Source organism: Phoca vitulina, unplaced genomic scaffold, assembly GCF_004348235.1.
Source record: "Phoca vitulina isolate PV1807 unplaced genomic scaffold, GSC_HSeal_1.0 scaffold13, whole genome shotgun sequence".
In the NCBI taxonomy this organism is placed as follows: Eukaryota; Metazoa; Chordata; class Mammalia; order Carnivora; family Phocidae; genus Phoca; species Phoca vitulina.
In genome coordinates, this window is record NW_022589716.1 from 8,221,776 (window position 1) to 8,243,212 (window position 21,437).

The following is a 21,437-nucleotide window of genomic DNA, read 5'->3' on the forward strand; positions in this document are numbered from 1 at the left end:
GGGGGGGGGGGGGGGGGGGGGGGGGGGGGGGGGGGGGGGGGGGGTTGCTACAACCACCAGCCGGAGGTAGAAGGTCAGAGGGGTTGGTGGAAATACTCAGGCCTCATTCCTCCCCGACTACTCCACCCAGGCTAGACCCTAGAGAATAGGGCAGCCTCTTCCCCATTCCCTCTCCAGGCCCAGGTCTGTGGTGAGAAGAAGAGGGCTTTGCATGGGTGAGGGGGCAGCCCCTGTGGCCGTGTGCCTACGCAGGAGCAGTGAGAATCAGCAGAGACCCCCCCGGACCTGTGTCTCTGAGGATCTCAAGGCCCCAGGGCCCAGACCCCAGGACAATAGGGGACAGATATTGTTTATGCTGTATCCTGGTGCTAAGGAGCTTAGTCTAGTGGAACCCTGGGCCAGATTTGAGCAGAGGGCATCTGAGAAGGATGCAGATACTGTCCAGTACCTGTCCCTCCCCCTCCCTACTAGGGAACTCTCTCCCTAGGCACCTGCCTCATTAGTCTGGTCATTGTAAATTCATGAGGACTAACATCTCCTCCCTGCCCCCGCCTGCCTCCTGGCTGGGAGAAGAGGAGCTGCCAGTCTAGGATGGACAGGTGGATGCACCCTGAGCAGAGCAGACTGGATCTAGGAGATAATGGGGCTCCAAGAGCCATGCACTGCCTGATTTCGCCTCATCTGCAGGTAGCTCTTTCACACTTTGACTTCTGTCTGTAGCAGATTTGTGCCCCCATTAGGTGGGCCCCCCAAAAGAAGAGTTTTCAAAGAGGAAGAAGTTGGGGAGAGCCCAGCAGGGGTACCCCCCACTTCTGTTCTGTCCCTAAGCCTGTTCTCCCATGCCATTGGTCAGTTTCGGGGGACCTTCCCCCCAGGATGGATGCAAAGTGTTTGTATAACCCCAGCAGCCGCAGGCTTGGTTCTCAAAGACAGGGACTACAGGGCCATCAGGGGGGTGCCAAAGCAAGGGAAGTCACTTCCAGCTTCCCTGCCCCTTGGGACAGCAACCTCTCCTCGGGGCACAAATGGGCAGCCTGACCTTCGGGGGCTACAAAGAACCCCCAGATTGAGGCCCGGGCTGTCGGAGGCCCTGCCCACTCCAGCTCCTCCCTCACCCAAGACAGGAAACTCCCAGAGACAAGGTTTGTTTGGGTAAGCATCGCCCATCCCAATCTCCTTTATTATTTTTTTTAAAGATTTATTTATTATTTATTTTAGAGACAGAGAGTGCAGGAGGGAGGGGCAGAGGGAGAAGGAGATTCTAAATTTTTTTTTTTAATATTTTATTTATTTATTTGACAGAGAGAGAGATAGCGAGAGCAGGAACACAAGCAGGGGGAGTGGGAGAGGGAGACGCAGGCTTCCTGCCGAGCAGGGAGCCCGATGCGGGGCTTAATCCCAGGACCCTGGGACCACGACCTGAGCCAAAGGCAGACGCTTAACGACTGAGCCACCCAGGCGCCACGAGAAGGAGATTTTAAAGCAGACTGCACTGAGCAGGGAGCCCGGAGCCTGGAGCCCCATGTGGGGCTCGATCTCAGGACCCTGAGATCACGACCTGAGCCAAAACCAATAGTCGGATGCTTAACCGACTGTGCCACCCAGGCACCCCTCCCCAATCTTCTTTATTTTTTTTTTTAAGATTTTATTTATTTATTTGACAGAGAGAGAGTTAGTGAGAGCAGGAACACAAGCAGGGGGAGAGGGAGAGGGAGAAGCAGGCTTCCCGCAGAGCATGGAGCCCCGATGTGGGGCTCGAACCCAGGATGCTTAACGACTGAGCACCCCAGGTGTCCCCCCAATCTCCCTTATTAAACAGCAGTCCCAGGAGCACCTGTCTGGCTCAGTCTGTAGAACACGGGACTCTTGATCTCTGGGTTGTGGGTTTGAGCCCCATGCTGGGTGTAGAGATCACTTAAAAATAAAATTTAAAAATCTTAAAAAAAAAAAAAAAAGTCCCAGCCTGAGTCCACTCCACTTGAGGGAGGGGTTCTTGCTGCCCTTCCCACTGAGGACCCACAAGACCCTCACAGGGTCCACGAGTGCCCGAACACCTGGGTCCATGGTCCCCCCCACGTGCAGGATAATAAAGTCTGTATTTGACACTTTCCATGAGTTATTATTCCCACCAGCCCTGGAGGCTCCGCTGGCCCAGACAAAGCCACAGGGTTCTCCGTGGCAGGCATAGTTACCTCTTTTCTGTTCTCCTGCCAGCTGGGGGGAGGGCTGGGGGAGGAGAGGTTAAACCAGAGACCTCTGGGAAGGAGGTGATGGGGCCCAGGGTTGGGGAGGACAGGACGGAGGAGGGTTGTGGCCACCCGCCCCCCCCACCTGCCCAAAGTTTCTTTAACCCCTGCTCCTCCAACGCTCCCAGACCCAGGAGGCCCCAGGCTAGGCTGGGGAGGAAGGAGCCCAGACCAAGCCCTAGGTGAGCGTGGGGATGTCGTAGGTGGGAACACCCTGGTCCCTGAGCCTTTCTCCAGGCTCAGCTGGTGGGTACCCGCGAGTCTCCCTGCAGATCTCCACTCACCTCTTCTTGACAGCCGCAACACTTCCCAGCGTTATGGAACCCAGGGAAGGACAGACCCCTTCTCTCCCCGCAGAAATCTGTGACTCTGAACCATACTCCGGCTCTGCCAGGGTCTCCACACTTGAGACCCCGAGGCTGAAGTACTAGGGAGTAGGGCCACTCATGCGAGCAGCAGGTGGCTGGCGGGTGGGCCTCACTGATGGGGGCTTGGCATCGGTTAGAGCACTGCCCAGGTGGGCAGACCCTCCAGGGAGGTCTGCTGGCCCTGGCAGGCTCATGACAAACTGGAGGCCCACCCGGAGTCGGAGGAGGGCGCAGGAGAGAGGGGGACCAGCAGGGCAAGACAAGGCTGATGCAAGCCTTCTGCAGGGGCAGGACAAGTGTCAGCCGGATGCGAACAGAGACCACCTCATCCTGGGACGCCTCATGGCCTAGATTCTGGGCGCCGTGGAGACTCTTGGCACCTTCTCTCCTCTGGGGTCAGAGCCAGCACCCCGTCTCCCACACCCCGTGCGCACACATCCTGCAGGGAGCAGGCCTCATATTGCTGAGATCCCTGGACTAGCCTGATCCCTGAACATCAAGAAACCCCGAATTGCTCTGCCTCAGTGGAGAGGGGTCTCTGGGGCTCCAGGACCAGGGATCAGGGCCCAGAAGCCTGCCTCCCCAGAGGGCATTTAAAAGACAAGCTGGGGAAATGCCAGCAAATGTTTATAGCCTGTGGGATATGCCAGCCCAAACCCAGAACGCATGCCCTCGTTCTCCTGCCGGCCACCTGCCAGCCAAAGGGGAGGCATCTTGCTCTAGAGCTAGGAGACCCCAAGGGCCCAGAGAGAGCAGGAGGCTTGTCTGGAATCCCACAGCTCCTGAGCCGCACAGCCCTGGGAGCCAGATGTTGGGGGAAGGGACAATGACTCCTAACCCAGGGCACAGCGTGGTGGAGGGATAGGGGCACTGGGACACTCAGATTGCCAGACAGGGTGGGCAGGCCTGGTCGGTGGGACAGTGTGGTAGGGCAGGGAAGAGTCCAGTTTGCGGGGAGCGGAGGCTGGCTGGCTGTAGGAGGGGATGTAAGGCTGGTTGCTAAGGAATGGAGGGAACAAGTCGTCTCACCAGAGGTTTAGGTGACCCAGCCGTGGGGCACGGAGCAGACCAGAGCCGGCGGTACCGGGGGCACTGGGTATCATCGAGGCTCGTCCCCACAGCTGGCCAAGCAGACTGGAAGCCTAAGAAGCCCTCCACACTCACCTAGCTGACGACAGCGCCCTCCCTGAAGTCCCTGCGGGAAGAACCCTTGACTCCTGAGGCCAGCAGCCCACCCTCTCCTGATGCAGCCCGTTCTTGGCTTCTCTGGGGTCCGAGGGCATGGCGCTTACTTCCTTCGTCCCAGGCCTGTCCTCCAGGAAGATTCTGAGCCCTGGGCAGGCAGAAAACATGTCTGGCTAATGTCCATACCTCTCCCCACCCATCACCCACCACCCACCCCAGGGGCTGAGAAAGAGAGGGGCACGCAGGCTGTTCCATATTCAAGGCAATGAATGATTTTTGCCTTAAAGTCTTAGAAATATACTCAGAAATATACCGTGGTCAGTCCGTCAGCTGACTGAGCTGTCACCCAGCGCTGCCAGGAGCCGGGGACCACGCGTCACTGAGACAGATGTGGTCTTCATCCTCCCAGAGCTCCAAGTCCCAACGGCAAGGGGGACAAAGCAGATCCAGAGCGGTTTGGCCTGTGACGAGGGCCACGGGAGCCATGGGATGCCAAGGCCGGGGGACTAGGGTATCTTCTTTGAGGAGACGTACCTGAGCTGAGCTGGCTGGGCCGAGGGTCTCCAGCCTGCGGCCCAGAGGGGGAGGCGTGTCAGTTCTCAGGCGGAAACCCTCAGAGCTGGAGCTGCCTTGACAGGGGAGGGGGATGGGAGGGGAGGGCAGAGGGCACCGCGTGTCCACAACGGATAGCCTGGGGACAGGGAGCCAGGACAAGGCAGTGGCAGGGCCTTGGGTCACTGCCCGTCAGTTACCTGAAGGACAGGCCCCCTCAGATCTCACTGGCAGCCGGCTCCATTGATCCGACTGGAGACTGGAAGTGGCCAGGGAACATTCAGGCCGGGGGACACTGGGGAGAACACTGTGGGAGGTACTTGCCACCCTGGCTTTATCTGGACTCAGCCATGTTCCTTCCCAGCAGGCCCAGCATGGGGCCTGCCAGGGTGACCCCTGATGCCCTCGCCAGGCATATACCTGCCCCCCTCCTGTGGACACACAGGTGGGTTGTACCACATCTGGACAGGTGAAGCCTATTTTCACCAGCCGCCAGAACAGAGCCAGCCTCCTTCCTGGGAAGCCATCTGTCCAGCTCAGGTTGCCTGAAATGGGCACCAACATCTGAACAAACAGCCCTGGGAGCGGAGGGGGGGTGGGGGTGGTGGGGGTGGTAGGAGGGATGCAGCCTGCCCAGCCCAGCTCCGGAGCGCAGATGAGTTCCTACAGCTGTCCATGGCCCCAGGCTTGCCTGATGCCCACATGGACCTCCAACCCCTCAGTCCCATGGCTGACCTGCTGCGTGCCCGTGTTCAGCCACGCCGAGCTCTCTCAGGCCCTCCCCAGACGACCTGTCTTTTCTTCCTGGCATAGGAGCGGCCTCTGCTTCCCTCCTGGAAGACTTCCCAGAGCCCTCCACGCCGGGCCACCCTGCCAGTAGAGCTCCCCAGGGCCCACCACGGCCCCAGGGCAAAGGACCGGTGACACAGAGCGGATGCTTGGTAAGCACGGCTGCCTGTAGTCCTGCCTCTGGGCTGGGTGCTCCCAGGGACGATACCTGGCCGGTTTGGACCCCCTGTTCTTCCTGCTCCTTCAGCCCATGTGGGTTTGCCGGGCTCTGAAGGGTTGACCCGGACTCAGAGCTGGGCTGGGCCCCTGGGCAGGAACTGCCTATCTGAGGTCCACACTCAGCCCAGCTGTCCCTGTCCCTGCCCACCTGGGAAAAGGAGGGACTGGCATGACCCCTCCCCCATCCCCCTTACATCTGGCCCTGGCCTGCGGGCAGCCCTGTGACCTGGGGAGCGGGAGCAGTCTCTGTGGGCCTCAGAGCTTGGCAGAGGATAACCCCCCAACTACAGGCTGCAGGGCTTGCTGTGGATCTAGGATCTGGGCACACCTCAGAAGCCTTCAGCTTCCACTTTGCCTGCTGCCTGGGCCTGGGGGCGGGGGTGTATCGACCTTTAATGCATCTTTGCCCAGGAGGGACTGTCCTGCTCTCTGTCTCCTGATGGGGTCTTCCAGATAGTGCAGGGGTGGGGGCTGTGGGTCCGGAGCTGGGCAAGGACCTAAGGGCACACGGGGATTCCAACCCCCTGACTGCACCCTTGCCAGGAGGCCTTGGGCCAGTGGGGAGTGTGAGGTGTGCCGGCTCTTTCCTCTGGGGACTCCAAAAAAGCCATACGTGCATCCCCCAAAGTTCATTTCCCATTTCCTGTAGGTCGGCTCTCAACCTGACAGGCGTCCCCTCTCACCTCCCAATCACCGTTCCTCCCGCCCCTTCCCCTCCCCTCTCCCCACTTTCCATTCCCCACCCCTCCCCCCTACCTAATCAGAATGCCCCACCCCCACAGGGTGGCTTCCTCTCGCTGTGTCTCATTCCCTCCGTGGGAGAGGGGGAGGCCGTCCCTCCTGCCCCCTGCCTCCCCACAGTCACCGTCCTTTCCCCTCCACCCTTCAGGAAGCCCCCACCCCATCCTGAAATACCCCACCCTCTGGATCCCTCCTCCCCAACCTGGGATTCGGTGTCCCAGGCCCCCACCCTCAGCGAACTTGGCTCCTTTCAGCTCCCCTCCCTCGCGGGCAGAGGCAGGGCGTTCAAGTCCATTTAATCTTGGCAGAATGCAATTTCCTGCTTCAGGGAGCTGGCGGGTTTAGGAGGCTTAATGAGGGGGGAGGGGGGAGACGGGGAAGAAGGAGGCTGAACCGGGCTAGGAGATGGAGACAGAGTCCCTGAGAGGGGTGGTCCAGGAAGCTCGGGGATGTGTCTGTCTGGGGGTTGCCTGGGGGTGGGGAGCGGGTGGTGTTTGGGATCACACAGGGGTCAGCTCTTCAGCTTTGGGCTCCCACCGGTAGGCCCGGGCTGCTCCGCAAACCTCCCCACCCCCAGCTAGGTGGGGTGGAAACGCGGGGAGGGGAGGGGCCTCAAAGTGGCCCACTGTCAACAAAATGGGGAGGGTCAGTGTGTGTGTGTGTGTGTGTGTGTGTGTGTGTGTGTGTGTCCGCGCGTGCTCTGTTCGTGAGGCACGTGTCTGCTTGGCCAACAGGGTGGTGGGGGTGCAGGTCCAAGTGTGCAGATGGGAGAGGGAGTCCGGGGGAAAATGTGCAGCTGGGGGGCATTCTAAGTGGGCTGGACACTCTGGGTGGGTCCCCGAGAAGGTGCAGCTGGGAGGTCCCAGACCCCCAGGTGGGGGGCTGGGCAGCCAGGCTGGAATTTCAGTCCCGAATAGGATGCTTATCGGGAACCAGCCACCAAGGCAGAGAAGATAAGGGACAAAGGGGCCTCTCAGCTGCCGGAAGCCCCACACCTGGTGGGGGCAGGGCGGCCAAGAGCCCCGCCTGACACCCAGAACCCAGACCACCTCTGGGGAGACTGAAGTGGAGCACCTTCTGAGGGCCCCTGCCCTGCAACCCCATTTGGTCCCCTCTTCCCTCCCCTCCCCCTCTCTCCCTGACCTGGTTCAGCAGATCTCCTTTCTGGAGAAGCCCTTGGAGGAGCCACAACCCGGGATACAGGGAGTCCCCAGGCGGGGCAGGTGGAGAGGGGTGGTCAGGGACTGGTATCGGGTCCTTCCTCAGCCCATGGGAAGCAGGCAAGGGGATGGGGTGGAGGGTCTTCACAGGGAAAAGCAGGCAGCCTGGCATCCTCCAGGAGCAGTGCCCCGCATGAAGAAGCTCCCCTAAGCCAAAGCCCCGGGCCCTTGGGGAGGGTCCGAGCAACGAGGACGGAGAGGGTTTCAGGACTCTGGAAGGCAGGGCCAAGACTGCCAGAGGCACCTCCAAGCCACTGTGCGGTCCAAGCCCACTCTTCATACTGGGATTTCTCATTTCTGGGGGGCCCGGGAGGAAGGCCCATAGAGACGACATTGGGCTGAAGCTGGGCATGGCCCTCTTCTTCTGGGCCTCGGTTTTACCATTTGTGAACAACAGGGCTGGGATAGGGTCTCCGAGGAGTAGCCCACGGTGCCTTGGAAGAAGGTGGGCCCCACCCCAGCCCAAGGGTCGTCGTGGGTGGGCTTGAATGGCAGCCCAGTGCGTAGAGCAGGACACTAGGAAGCTGGGGAGGGGAGAGGTATGTGAGGGACACATCCTATGGCCTCGTGCCCTCCTAGATGCCTCAAGGCCCTCCCAACGCCCCACCCCCATGAAAGCAGCATGTCCTCCAGAGGTCACCTATCCCTTTGGGGAAGAGGACACAGTCTGCCAGGAGAATGTGCTCAGAGGCAAAGCAAAGGCCCCACAGGCTGGGGGTCTCCAGGAGCCCCCTACCCCAGCCCTTTGCGTTAGGATGGCTTTGGCTCCTTGCCCCTCTGCTTCCCCTTCTGACTAGTTTGCCAGTTCCCTGGGGCCAGCTGTCCCCTCGCTTGGCCTCTTCATCTGGCTGGGGCCTCCCCAAGGACTGTTCCAGGGCCCACATCTCCCCTCCCTCTGCATCTTTGCTGAACTCAGCCCCAGCCCCTCCTGGCTCTTGTAAGTGTTGGTCAAAAGGGAGCTCATGGGCCGCTGCTGCACCCCCTAATCCACACCCCTGCCCCACACCCATCTCTAGTAGATTCTGACCTGTGGATCCCCTTCCAGACAACTCCACTATCTGACCTCTAGGACATACCTTGGTGGGTCATCCTTCAAGCTGTGAGATCTCTTTTTTTTTTTTTTTTTAGATTTTATTTATTTATTTGACAGAGAGAGAGAGACACAGTGAGAGAGGGAACACAAGCAGGGGGAGTGGGAGAGGGAGAAGCTGAGCAAGGAGCCCAATGCAGGTCTCGATCCCAGGACCCTGGGATCATGACCTGAGCCTAAGGCAGACGCTTAACGACTGAGCCACCCAGGCGCCCAAGCTGTGAGATTTTTAACTGTTTTTTTTTTTCTTAAGATTTTATTTATTTATTTGAGAGAGAGAGCATGAGCGCGGGGAGGGGCAGATGGAGAGGGAGAAGCAGACTCCCCGCTGAGCCTGGAGCCCAATGTGGGGCTCAATCCCAGGACCCCCGGATCACAACCCGAGCTGAAGGCAGAAACTTAACTGGCTGAGCCACCCAGACGCCCCTCTAATTGGTTCTTTGAAGGCCAGTGGCTGTCACCTCCTCCACACAGCCTTCCGTGAGTCACCCTCCTAGCCCTCTGGATACCTTCCGCACACCCACCAGGAGACCCCTGCTGACCTTGCCAACTCCCACAGCTCCTGGTTTGTAAATGTGTGGAGGAGTTGTGGGCTGGACGCTGGGGTGGTGGTAAAGCCGGCGCAGGCCTGTTTGAGGAGGGAGGCAGGCGTGTGGCCCAGAAGTTCCAGGTGGCTGCTGGGCCAGCACCGCATTCCCATGACAACCTGCATGCAGGTCCTCTCCCAGGGAAGACAGTGAGGTCACCTTTGTGGTGAAGGCTCCAGTGTGGGTGAGTGTGGGGAGCCACCAGGTGGGGGCCCGGATGCCGGACAAGCAGGGGCAGGGGCAGGATATGGGGTCAAGATGCCCCATCCCGAGCAGACCCTTATGCCGGATGAAAAGGCAAACACCTACCCACTCTCCCAGACAGAGTGATTCGGTGCCCCTGGTGATGGCGCCTGGCTCTCTCTGTCATCCGCTGGGGAGACACAGTGAGTCATAACACAGTGTGTCCTACATATTAGATGCTGCTCCCAGCAATCTGCTCTTGGTAGCTGCTTTCACCTTCCCAGCACCTGGGTGGTGTGGACCGGGTGGCAGGGGGAGGGACTTGCTCTCCTGCCCCAGAGAATGCGTAAGTGCACGGGGGCCAGTGGGAGCCACAAGCATGCAGCCGGGATGGGAGTTGGGGTGGGGCGGGTGGCACACAAAACGCACCCCAGACTTGTCGGCCCTGACATTTGGGTAAGGAGGATGAGGCACAGTGAAACCAGACCTCAGCGGCCCCGACTGCGTCCGTCCACCCGTGTCCCCACATCCACAGAAGCTCTAGGGGCCGCGCACACAGCATGGCCAGAGCCCGGGCGGCACAGTGGTCTCCACACTTCCGGGGACCCAGGCTTCCCTCGATGCCAGGCCCTTTCCCACCCAGAGTCCATCTCCCCGCCCTCGTGGGGCCTTTCCAAGTTGTAGGGTCTGGGTGGGCCTGGGCCTTGCAGGAACTTGAATCCCCAACACAGTGCCGTCAAGGTCTCCTGAGGTAGCCCCCACCCCTCAGCCCCAGGCCTAGAAGCCTAGCCTACCAGCCCTTGGAGACAATTTTGTTGAAAATTCAGGCCAAATTAGAGTAGAGAATCAGCAGCAGGGGATGGGGACTTGGTGGCTTCCTCACCCGATGAGCAGGAGGTCAGTGGCAGTCTGGCCCATTTTCCCCAGGACCAGCTCTGCACCCTTAGCCCCGAGAAGACTCCACCGGACCCTCCGGAGCTCATGGCCCAGAACACAGGTGAGATGTGCGGAGCTGTCAGCTCCTGTGGCCTAGTACTTGGCACAGGCTTGGACACACATGGTGTCTGCAGAATGAATGTATCACATTAGATCAAAACACAGGCAGAGCGAGAGGCTCTCCCCTAGAAGCTCGGAAGACAGACCAACTGGGCAAACAGGGAAGGCTTTTTTGGGGAAATAGCATTTGAACCAGGCGGGAAGGATCAGGACAACCTCTCCAGGGAGACGGAAAAGACATTCCCGGTGGAAGACTAGGCTGGGCAAGGGCTTGAGAGTAACATGGTATGAGATGTGATGAGGGGACAGCCCTCCAGGATCCCTGCAGTGACCCAAGGAACTGCTCGGCCAGGCCGGGGGGACCTGGCTTCCAGGCACCAAGAGGAAGACCCCTCTGACTGACGGCCTTGGTCCCCTGGCAGACAAACCAGGCTCTGTTGGTTCTGCCTCAAACTTTCCATGGGACACTTTCAGGGCCCTGTTCTCCCCATTTGCCAAGTGGTGCCTTTGCCTCAGGTCTGGCCTGGTCGAGAGTAAGGGGTCCCTGGCATGGGAAGATAGGAAAGCGTCACCCTGGAGTCCTGTAGGGAGAACATAGGGGTACAGGTGAGTTCTCTAGAACCCAGGACCCACAGGGTATGCAGTCCCATCTGGCAGGGTGGGGAGGGGTGCCCTTGGTCAACAAGAGACGGAGGGAATAGGCAGCTGGGAGCCCCCCGGTACTCCCCACAACAAGCCCCATTGTGAGAAAGCACTGGGCGCAGGGGAGCAGATGAGGAGGGGTGGTGCTCAGGAGCATTCAGCAATCAGAATTTCTTATTTATGAAAAAAAAAAAGAAAAATGTCTTATTTATTTATTTTTAAGTAAACTGTACCCCCAACGTGGGGCTTGCATTCATGACCCCAAGTTGTGCACACTACTCACTGAGCCAGCCAGACGCCCCAGCAATCGGAATTTCTTCCAACTCTGGCTGGGGGGGCTCTCATGCCTTGTGCCCCCACCAGCTCAGCCCTTATCTCCTCCTCCAGGGCCCCTTCCCCAACTGAAGGCCCCAGGAGAATGGGGGGCCCAGCCTGGACCACCTTGTGTCCACAAGGCTACAGAGCCTAAGACCTGAGCAAGCCAACAGTCCAGGACCGGGTCCCCTCTCTGTGTGCCTAAAATTGCAGCAAGAAACACAAGTGTTATCCAGAGAATGGGCCCCAGCTGGACCTGCTTAACCCTGCCCAGGGGATAGGCACCCCCTAGCCTAGCCTGGGCCCAACCAGACCCCTGGACGGGAAATGGGGGCTTTCTGAGGCTCTGCGTTGACCCAGGGCATTGTCTTGTTGCCCAAGATCCCATCTTTAGGCCACCCCAAGTGGTGAGACCCCTCTCAGGCGAGAGTACAGATGTCTTTGGCTGGGAGGCACTGATTTTGGGGGGTACTCAGAGAGGCAGCTGCAGAGGGGCCAGGGGGATACTTGAGATAGTCCAGTCTCAGGGAGCGAAGTGGAGACGGTGGTCTGTGGGACATGGCCCCCAGGGAAATCAGATGCAGACTAGGTCTGGGAGCTATAGCCCAGCCCTTCCCACAAACCGGGCTCTGCCCCTAGAATGGGTGCCCTAAGGCAGGGGGAGCTAGCAAAGAGGACTTGGAGTTTCCTTCTGGTTCCAACCACCCAGGTCTTCAGGTACCCCGTCTCCTCTAGGCAGGAGTGGGGTGCACAGAGGGAAGAGTGGAGAAAGGCCGCCTGTGGTTAAGGGCGGTATGGGAAGAACGCAATGAAGGGCAGTGGAAGAAGTTGGGGTACCCAGAGCTAGAGGACAGGAATAGGGGTACTGCAGGAGAGGACAAGGGCATGGGCATGCTGTGGGCCTCGGTTTCCCCTCAGGGATTGTGAGGAGCCCAGCAATCGTGGGTAGGGGGAGGGCAGTTGCCCTCTGGGCCCCTGACCAACATCCTCAGGAATCAGGAATTGGAACCTGTCCAGGACTAGGCCGACTGGGGGTGTGGCTTCAGTCCCAGAGACTCTTCCCTGTGAGCCCTGCGGCCATGACCGAGATAGAGGTGGCACGCAGGGAGTGCTCCGGCGGGCTGTGGACACACGAACGCATCCTTCCGGGTGGCAAGAACGAGGTCCCTGAAGTTAGTCTGGAGGTGCTAGTGACAGGCAGGGCAGAGGGTGGAGTGTGGAGTTCTGATCTCACTCTACACAGGCCCTGCCCCCTTCCTTCCTCCATATACCATTCTCTTCATCCCTCCATCTCGGCTGGTGCCTGCTCGTTCCGGCAGCAAACAAGAGCTTTGCAGAAACTTGTCCTCGGATTAAAGCTTCAACCATGGTCTCAGGAGAGGGGAGCAGGGAGGCTGGCCAGCCAGGCCCCATGTGGAGAGTGCATGGGGCAGGGAAGGAGGCCTCTCTTCCCACCTCAAAATCCCAGGTCATGCCCTATGGATGAGCTCCAAGGGAAAGATGAGGGGAGCCTGGCTGAGTTCGAGGATAGCCAGCCCCACCCCAGTGATCCAGCCAGGTCCCTGCCCTCCCTCTCCTGGAGGTCCGCAGCTTGATTTTTATCCCCCCAGGAGCCAAAGGAATCCTTTAAAAATGTAAATCAGACTATGCCATGTCTCATAACCCTCAGGCCAGTCCTACTCTTTTCTCAATCTGTGACTGCACCTCAGCATTCAAGGGGGCTCTAGCCTGGAATCCACAGACAAGTTTGCCCAGGCCCCTGCTCCTCAAAGTCTCAGTATTTCCTTCTATTAAATGGGTCCACAATGCTGTTCTGGCCACTGTGAGTCAGGGGCCTGTTCCTTCCTAGGACTCCACAGGTGGAGCCCCCAGTTCCTTTCTTTTTCTTTGTCCTTTTTTGTCTAACTAAGTGGCTTTCCTGGGGAGAGCCAGGATTACAACGGACTCAAGAGTTGGCATTGGGGCCCCTGTTCTTGCCAAAGGTGGGTACAGCATTGACAAAGCATCAGTCGTCCTGCATCTGCCGCTTGGCTCGGCCTGTCTTCTTTTTCTCCTGTTTGGCCATCTTGGGAGTCCGCCCTCTTGCTTTCCCAGCATGGGCCAGGGGACCATGGACTTTACCTCCAAGCGTGCGGCCGGCTACTTCTGGGGGGTCAGAGCCTCCGCTCCACACTGACCCAGGGTAGCCTCAGCCCCAAGGGGCGGGCCTGCCGGGAGCACCACCTGATCTCCTGGAGCAATGGCCATGAGCCTTGATCTGGGCGACCATCTCCTGCCGGTCACCTGGAGGGTGTGTAGCTCCTGGGCATAGACAAAGAGCTGCTTGTTGGTGACTAAACCATGGCCTACTGCCAAGAGGGAGTGGAAAAAGAGTGGAGCCCCAAGTTTCTAGGTGCAGGTCCAGAGGCCAGGTCCGGCCTAGGTGTCCACTCTGTCCAGTTACGTTTAGAAATCAAACCCTCCCAAGACAGGAAGGTGCCCTATCCTGGGGTAAGGAGCAGGGGTTCAGCTTTGTCGCCCCGCCAAGCACACCTGGGAGCCAAGAAGCTCATCATTGCGGATGGAGTGCTTAGCCAGCAGCCGGTGGGCCGGGGAAGACCCAGCTCCCCACCACCTGCATTCGCCCCGCTGCCCAGCACTCATCCAATGCCCCGAGGCCATGTGCTGGGAAGGGCGATTGTCTGCAAGGAGCATTTCCTCTTGGCCAGTCCCAACACTGCTGTGCCTCAGAGGCCTTGTGGTGCAGAACAGGGGACCATGCTGCTCAAGGTCCTCCATTCCCTGGCTCGCGGGGGATGGAGCCCGAGATGGGGTGTTCCGGCCTGAGATCTCTGGTCTGGAGGTTACGGACAGTGACCTCATATTGCAGCACTTCTTCAGGGAAAACCTGGAGCCAGGCTTAGGGAAGAGGGCCAGGATGGCAGGGTGCCCAGTGTCTGCCCACCTGCCCCTCCCCCCTTCCAGGGGAGCTGCCTTCATCTGGGCCCCACTTCCCTGCAGGGAGTGAGGGACCAGGGGAGGCCACACGGCGACTGTCACGGAAGGGACATTCCCCAGTCATTTGGAACTAAGTAAGTCCAGATCTCAGCTTGCAGGCCTGGCTGCAGGACCCTCCTTGGGCCCCCCTCCCCCAGGACTGTGGCCACACAGACACATGGATGGGGCGTGTGCAGCAGATGTGAGCCTGAGAGGCAGCCAGAAACCCCACGGATCAGAGCCCGTCACATCAGCTTTGTTGGGGGCTGCCCAGGTCTCCCCCAACCCTGAGGCACAGCTCTGCCTAAGGGACTTCACCTGCTCCCCAGGGGGCTCACAGCTGCAGCATCACTGTTTAAGTCAAGGCAGAGTCTACCCTGAGTCCCTGCTGCTGCAGCCTGGGCCACTCTCTCCTCAGCTCAGCTCTTAAGTAGAGGAGGAAACAGCAAATGGGCACCATCTCTGCCCCATCCTCAGCTGCAGGTGAGTGTGAGCAGAGGGCCCAAGATGAGGGTAGAAGACAGCTTCCAGTCTCTGATCAGAGGGCCCTGGGCTCAGCCCCCTCCCATTCCGAGATGTCGGTGGTCAGATATTATCTGAGCAGAGACCTAAAAGAGGCCATGGAAGCATCTATTGGAAGGGCACCCAGGCAGAGGGAACAGTCATTGCGGGGCCCCGAGGCTGGAGAGGTGTGGGAGGAGGAGTGAAGAGGCTGTGACCCAGAGCAGGAAAATGTGAGTCAGAGGTGGTGAAGGGGGCTGCGGGTCGGCCACTGCAAGGACATGGCTTTGACTCTTGACAAAGTAGCAGCCCTTGAGAGCTTTGGGCAAGAGAGAGACCTAACCTGGCTCCCATTTTAACAGGGTCTCTGTGGATCCTGGTTGACTAGATTGTGGGAGACAAGAGCAGACGCTGGGAGCCCAGTAAGGAGGCTTGTGTGCTTGTCAGGAAAGAGACGAGGTTGGCCATGGGGGTGGTGGCTGCCTAGGCCAGGGCTGCAGAGCTGGTGACCAGAGACAAGGTGGGAAGGGGTCACCTGATATTTTGCACGTGTTAAGGTGAAGTTGCAAGTCTTTGCTGATGGTTTGATGTGGATGTGAGAGAAAGAGAGTCCAAGCTGATTTTATGGCTTCTTGGCCTGAGCAGCTGGAAAGTTGGAGCTGCCCCAACTGAGTCAGTCAAAGCCAAGGAGTGGCTGGTGGCTGCTCCCAGGTGGGCTCCAGATCCAAGGTCTTTTCCACGCAGACCCTGTCTCTTAAGGCAGGCTCCACACCCCATCCTCACCCAGTGGCTGGGGCAGCCTAACCATTACTGCCTCAAGGTTCAGCACCCGAAGTAAAGGCCTCTGCTCTGAGGGCAGAGGAAACACAGAATTCCCAGACCAATTCTTAGTGAGGAGGCCTCTCTGAAGCCTGATAAGGATTGAGCTCTAGGCCTAAGACCTGGGCTCTCCAGCAGGGGCTGGGCAGGCCCAAGTGGGTGAGGGATGGCTGTCTGGCCTCTGTCTAAACAGGATATGCTCAGGCTGGCCGATGGTCATGGGTCACTTGGCAGCCAGCCGAGCCGGGGCCCACCCAACCCCCACCTCCCTCACCGCCACACACACACACACACACACACACACACACACTGGATGAGGGATGTGGGGTAACATGTGCAGATCTCAGAGCCCTGTGTCCCCCCTCTCTTGTTCACTCTGAACCCAGAGAGACCTGGGTCCCAGGCAGCATCTCTTAGGGGCTGGCTAGGAGCGCAGGACCTGCAGCGGCCCAAGGAAACTCCTGACTCAGCCATTAGGATTGGCTTCCTGGGAGGTAATGTCTTCCCAGAGGCCTGAAGGATCTAGAAGGAAGGGAGCAGCATGTGCAAAGACCAGGAGATGAGACTGTGTGGAGCTCCTGCCTAAGGGGAAAGGGGGGAGGAGGCAGCCTCCAGAAGGGAGGCTTGTCCCTTGTGCAGAAGGGGACAGTGTTTGAGGGTAAAGGAGACCAAGGGCTTGGGTCTAGAGGAAACTCGGTTGACACTGATGCTAAAGTCTGGGAAGAACATTCCTGGTTGAGGGGACAGCAGCAGAAAAGGCCTAGAGGAGGCTTTGGGAAGCAGCCAGGGAGGTGGCTTGTTCCAGCTTTTGATGGGCTCCGAGCCAGCCCCTGGGGCTCGCTGGGCAGGAGGAGGCTGAGCTGAACCCCATCCTGAGCCTGGGCTATGGGGACTCCTCACTGCCCCACTCCCAGTGCTGCCCGAGCAATGCCCTGCGCCCCCTCCCAGGGCCCCCTTTGCAACACTCCCCCCCCCCTCTGGGATCCAGTTCCGGGAGGCGGGTGAGGGCTGCGCCTGGGGCAGGGGAGATGAGAAAACCAGAAAGTGGGGAAACCTGAGCCAGCAACGCTGGGGCGGGCGGGCCAGGGCTTGCTCAGCCTGCTAGGCCCGGGAAACAGGTTCCCCAGAGAGTGGGCCAGAGGAAGGGGGGGCTGGTTTAGTTGCCACCTTCATCCTGGGGGCATGGCGGGTCTCTGAGGCCCAGGCCTCCAAGTCTCGCCTTCTAGTTGCTGAGGCTGGAAGGGCAGAGCCTCTCTCGAGTTTACGCAGCATAGCAAGCTTCTCTCACTCCACTCGAGGGAGGCCGGACAGAGGCGGATAGGATAGATAGACAGAGGATGGACAGCCCGACAGGCCGCGGGAGGCCCAGGGCTGCACTTCAGTCCCCCACAGCACAGCCTGGAAAAGCCAGAAGGAAAAGAAACAGGCATGTGTATGGGCAGAGACAAAGGCTGGGCCAGGTTGAAAGGCTGGGAGTGTTTTGGGGAAGAACTCCAAGGTGCTCCCGTCCGCTGAACGCACCATCACCTGGGGGTGGGGACCGAGACAAAGGGGGCCAATTCCTTCCAGGTTGTAAGCCCTGTTGTTGGGCTTTGTAGCATCTCAGAAGCTCTGGGAAGCTGAGCCATGAGCCCAGACTCTACAGTCAGGATGTCACCCAGAGGGTCTATCTTATAGGTACTCAGAGCCCATCTTGAAAGGGAGAGGGGGCTACTCCAGGAGGGGGACCCTAGAGGCTGGGTCAGAGGAGAAACCAGACCTGGCCTAACCATCATTGTGTCCACCCTCACCTTGCGTATCCAGATTGGAACCAGGATGGGCCATGGGAGAGCTGGAGAAGAAGCAGGCCCGGGATCTGAGTGTCCTGCAGGGGAGGGAGGGAAGCCCAGCAGGGGCAGGGGATCAGCCTGGCCTGGCTGTCTCACTTCAGGTGACCCCACAGGGCATCCGAGGTGGCTCTCAGGTGGAGCTAGCAGCTGAGTGGCTTTCGGAGAGGAAGACAGAAGGACTCTGGGTGGCAGGGGAAGAGGTTGCTGGGGGCAGCCGGCCCAGAGAAGCCAGGGGGTGGGACCAGGAGTTGGCTCCTGGCCTCTGCGTTCTTGGCTCATGTTCCCTCTTGGATCTGGTGCTGCAGGGATTTGCTCTCTTATTCATTCAATAAAGATTTATTGAACTCTGTAAGTGCCGCGCCAGGCTCCAGCACTCATGGCCAGCCCTGAGCGCCTGTCTGGGTTGTAGGCCCTTGGCTCCATGTGGGCCCTGTGGCCTGGCCCTTCCCTCCTGGAGCCTTCCCATAACTCCTGAAAAGGCCACCTTTTCCTAACACCTCAGCCCAGTGGCTACAGGCCTCCCCACTTCTCTCCGTCGCCTCTTCCTCATCTGTACAGTGGGGACAGCAGGACCTGCTTCTCGGAGGAGCTGCGAAGTGCCTGGAAATAAAGAACCATAAACTCTGCTGGCATACAGGGCCTCCCAAGCTGGCTGGGACTCCCATCCAGGGTTGGTTTCAAGCGCCTCTAGGCCCCTACCTTGAAGGCACATTGCGGGAGGGTCTACTATATTCCTCCCAATAATGCATATCTCTTACATGCATAATAACATAATGGCCAACCTGGCACGGACACCAGGCGGGGGTGAGTGTGGATTCCCTGCTGCGATGAGTGCTTTTATTTCTATTACTCAACCTTGTCATGTTGCTTAGGAAGGCGCTGGCATTCCATTGTGTGAGGTGGTCTCTTCCTCTCCCCGTGCGCTGTCCCCCGGCCCCACTGCCCCTTCAGAAGGCCTCCCCACACTAGCTCCATTCTATGTGTCTGAGGGGAGCTCCATGGACACATTAATTGAGTCTCTTTTCTTCCCAACCCAGCACCCTGGAGTCTTTGGTAAGTCCTAACAGTTCTGCTTCAGTGACCATGATGATGATCGTGCTGGGGGTGGTGACAGGGGTGGCCAGGCTAGAAGACGGGGGAGACCTGGGGTGGGGGGGAGTGGGGGAAATGTGGAAGAGATGGTGTTGGAAACCATGGTGATGGCGGCGCAGTGGTGCTGACCTCAGCGGTGACCCTGGTATAGAGGAGGTGGGACAAGGAGGGACAATTGTCACAGTGTTTTAAAGGAGACCTGACAGAGAAGAGGGGTGCAGGCACTGTCTCTAGAGCCACCATAACTCCAGGCTGGTGTTTCCTTGCTTCAGATGGTATCTGCTTGGAGCCTGCGGGCCAGCACTGCAAATCCCGGGCAGGAGACCCTCACCTGGGCTCTTAACATGGCACAACCAGTCAGTAGGTCAGAGGGAGGGATGCCTTCTCCAGGGCGTCTTGTTAGCCAGGGAGAGAACGGGGTGGGGGAAGAGGAAGAAGGGGAGGGAGAAGGAGGAGAGGGAGAGAAAGAGGAAAAAGAGAAGGGAAAAGAGGGGGAGGGAAAGGAGGGTGAAGAGGAGGGGAAGGCAGAGAAAGAGGAGAGAAGAGGAAGGAGGGAGGAGAAGGGAGAGGACAGGAGAGGGGAGAAAGAGGGAGAAAAGAAGCTAGGAGAGAGGAGGAAGGGGAGGGAATAGAAGAGGGAGGAGGGAGAGGAGGAAGGAGAGGACAAAGAAGGCCCATGCCCCTTGGGACCTCAACAAAGTGCATGGGGCAGGGCTGAGCTTGTGGTCCTGGTTGGTAAGGCCATGGCCTTGGGGGTTGGGTTGCATGTCAGGTCCCTTCCTGGGATCAGGGGAGGCGTTTTGGCTCCGTTGCTGGGCCCTTGGGTCATCGTGAGGCCATGTGAAAGCAAATGTCCCTTTTAGGAGAGGAGGCCCAGCCTATCTGGCTTCTCTGGGGGTATGGAACTATAAGGAGTGGATCCGTGGGGCTGCTGGTTTGAAATAGGGCTGGAGGCTGGGGAATTACGGATAGCCCTGGAGTGCTTGGGCAGAGCAGTGAGGCTGGGCTGCTGCGACCTGGCCTGGGCTGGAGGCAGCGAGCAGGTCCAGCGGTGCCAGCCGTCCCAGGGGCTGCACCGCCACCTGCTGAGCGGCTGGGGCAGTCCTGGGCCCTACGCTGCGGGACTCACGCGCGGGGCCCGGCACGGCCCGCAGCAAGTGGGAAGGAGTGACACGGCAGAGGGTGCGCAGGTGAGCGCAGGCTCGCTGCTCCCCGGCGCGCCCGCCCTTCCCGCCAGGGAGTTGAGTGCCGGGGTAAACACCAGGCGCGGTGTGCGCGGTGTATCCACGGAGAGACAAAGCCAGGGCGGGGCGGGGGCGCCGCCCGCGAAGCCGGGGCGGGGGCGCGGGGTGCAGATTAGTCTTCCCTGGCGCGGGTTGCCCCACCGCCCGGGAGCCCCGAGCCCAGCCCGCGGACAGGTGGAGCGGGGGCGGGGCGGCGGCCGGGCGGGTCCCGCCCCGGGGGTGGGGCCGGGCGGGGCGGGCGGGGCGGGGCCGCGCTATGCAAATGTCGCCCACGGGCGGCCAATTGCCGGCGCTCCCCGCGCGGCTCCGAGCGCCCCGTCCCGCCGGCGGCCGCGAGACCAGAGCGAGCGAGCGAGCGAACGGCCGCGGTCCGGCGAGCCCCGAGCGCAGCGCAGGGCCAGGGCGCGCCGCGAGGAGCGGCGCAGCCCAGCGCGGCCGCCCGGCCCCAGTCCAGCAAGCAGGCGAGCACCACCGGGCCGAGCCAAGCGCAGCGCCCCGAAGCCGAGCGCGCGCCGTCGCCCGCGCCCCGCGCCGGGGAATGCGCCCTCGGCGCGCCGGCCAGGGGGCGCCCGCAGCCCACCCGGGGGGAGGCGGCCCCGAGCGCCCCTGAGCCTTCCCATGGCCCGGGCTAGGGCCCGGGGCCTCGGCTGCTGACGCGCCCGAAGCCCGCGGAACCCGTGAAACCCGGGCCGCGGCGTCGACCCCGGCTCAGGCACAGCGGCGAGAGGGCGCGGGCAGGGCCATGGCCCCGGGGGGCCGCTAGCGCCGGCCGGCCCAACCGGGAGCCGCTCTGTCGCTGCCGCCGCCGCCCCCGCCGCCCGGGAGCCCAGGCCCCGCTGCCGCGGAGGAGGTGAGTGCGGCGGGAACCGGGAGGGAGCGGGCAGGCGGCCGGGCCACCCCGCGATCCCTCTGGGACCCGCGGCACTGCAACTCTGCGGAAGTGTCCGGGGCGCGGGGCTCGGAGAGGCCCGGGACGCAGAGGCGGTAGGACTTGAGTGGGCGCTGTACCTGTCCAGGCTGCCCGGACCCTTATCATCGGTGCGACATGGGGATGTGTGGATGATGTGTCCTGCGGGGTCACCAGTGTGCAAAGCAACTTTTTCTGGGTGGGTGGGTGCTCGCACGCACCACACCCCACCCCGCCGTTCCTGGAGCGGGAGTACGGACGCCCCTCTGGCTCAGCTCTCTCCCACTAAAGCCTCAGGCAGAGCTCTTCCCCTTAGGTGCGTCTGCCCTGCCTCAGTGTCCCGATCCGGTTCGTCGGCTCCGAGGGAAGCGCTATACCGGCAGCCCCCACGTGGAGGGTCCCCCAGATCAGCAAGGCTGGAGGATCTCCAGCCCTGAAGCTTTTCTCCCAACACTGTGCTAGCCCCTTGACCCCCAGCTACCAGCTTGGGTTTGCTTTTCTAGCAGGGAGTCTTGCTTGGCTTAGGGGCCTGGCTGTATGCGGGGTGTAGGTGAGCTGGGAGAGCCTGCGGTTAAGTCCCCTATTTGGGCAGGCTGGGGCCCCAGTGGTGAAATGGGCAGGGGACTCTAGGAGCTTGGTGGGCTCACCTAGAACAGGTGGGACCAGAGAGTGTCAAGGTGGCCTGGGAATGAGGCAGACCTGGCAGGATGGGTCAGCTGGAGCTAAGGCTGAGGTCCTGGCTGCTTAAATAACTTATAATTCTTGAGATAACTGTGTTGAGAACACCATCCCATGAACACCGGGAGAGGGGGGCGACCTGAAGGCACTGGTGTGTCCACCCTGGAGCTGGGCCAGGTTGGGGGTTCCTGACCTCCTGAATTCATCCAGATTGTCTCCCAGAAGCCTCTGTCCTAGTTGCAGGGATAGGGAAATTGT

The 21,437-nt window shown here is 60.3% G+C and overlaps 1 protein-coding gene across 1 annotated transcript in view; it reads left to right on the forward strand.

The window, feature by feature from the left end:
- Positions 1-20,366: 20,366 nt before the first annotated feature.
- SEMA3F (semaphorin 3F) overlaps positions 20,367-21,437 on the forward strand; it is a 28,183-nt gene continuing 27,112 nt past the window's right edge. Inside the window, exon 1 of the mRNA XM_032412182.1 lies at positions 20,367-20,444. The gene's annotated coding sequence lies outside the window, so the exon portion shown is untranslated. The remainder of the gene's footprint in view (positions 20,445-21,437) is intronic.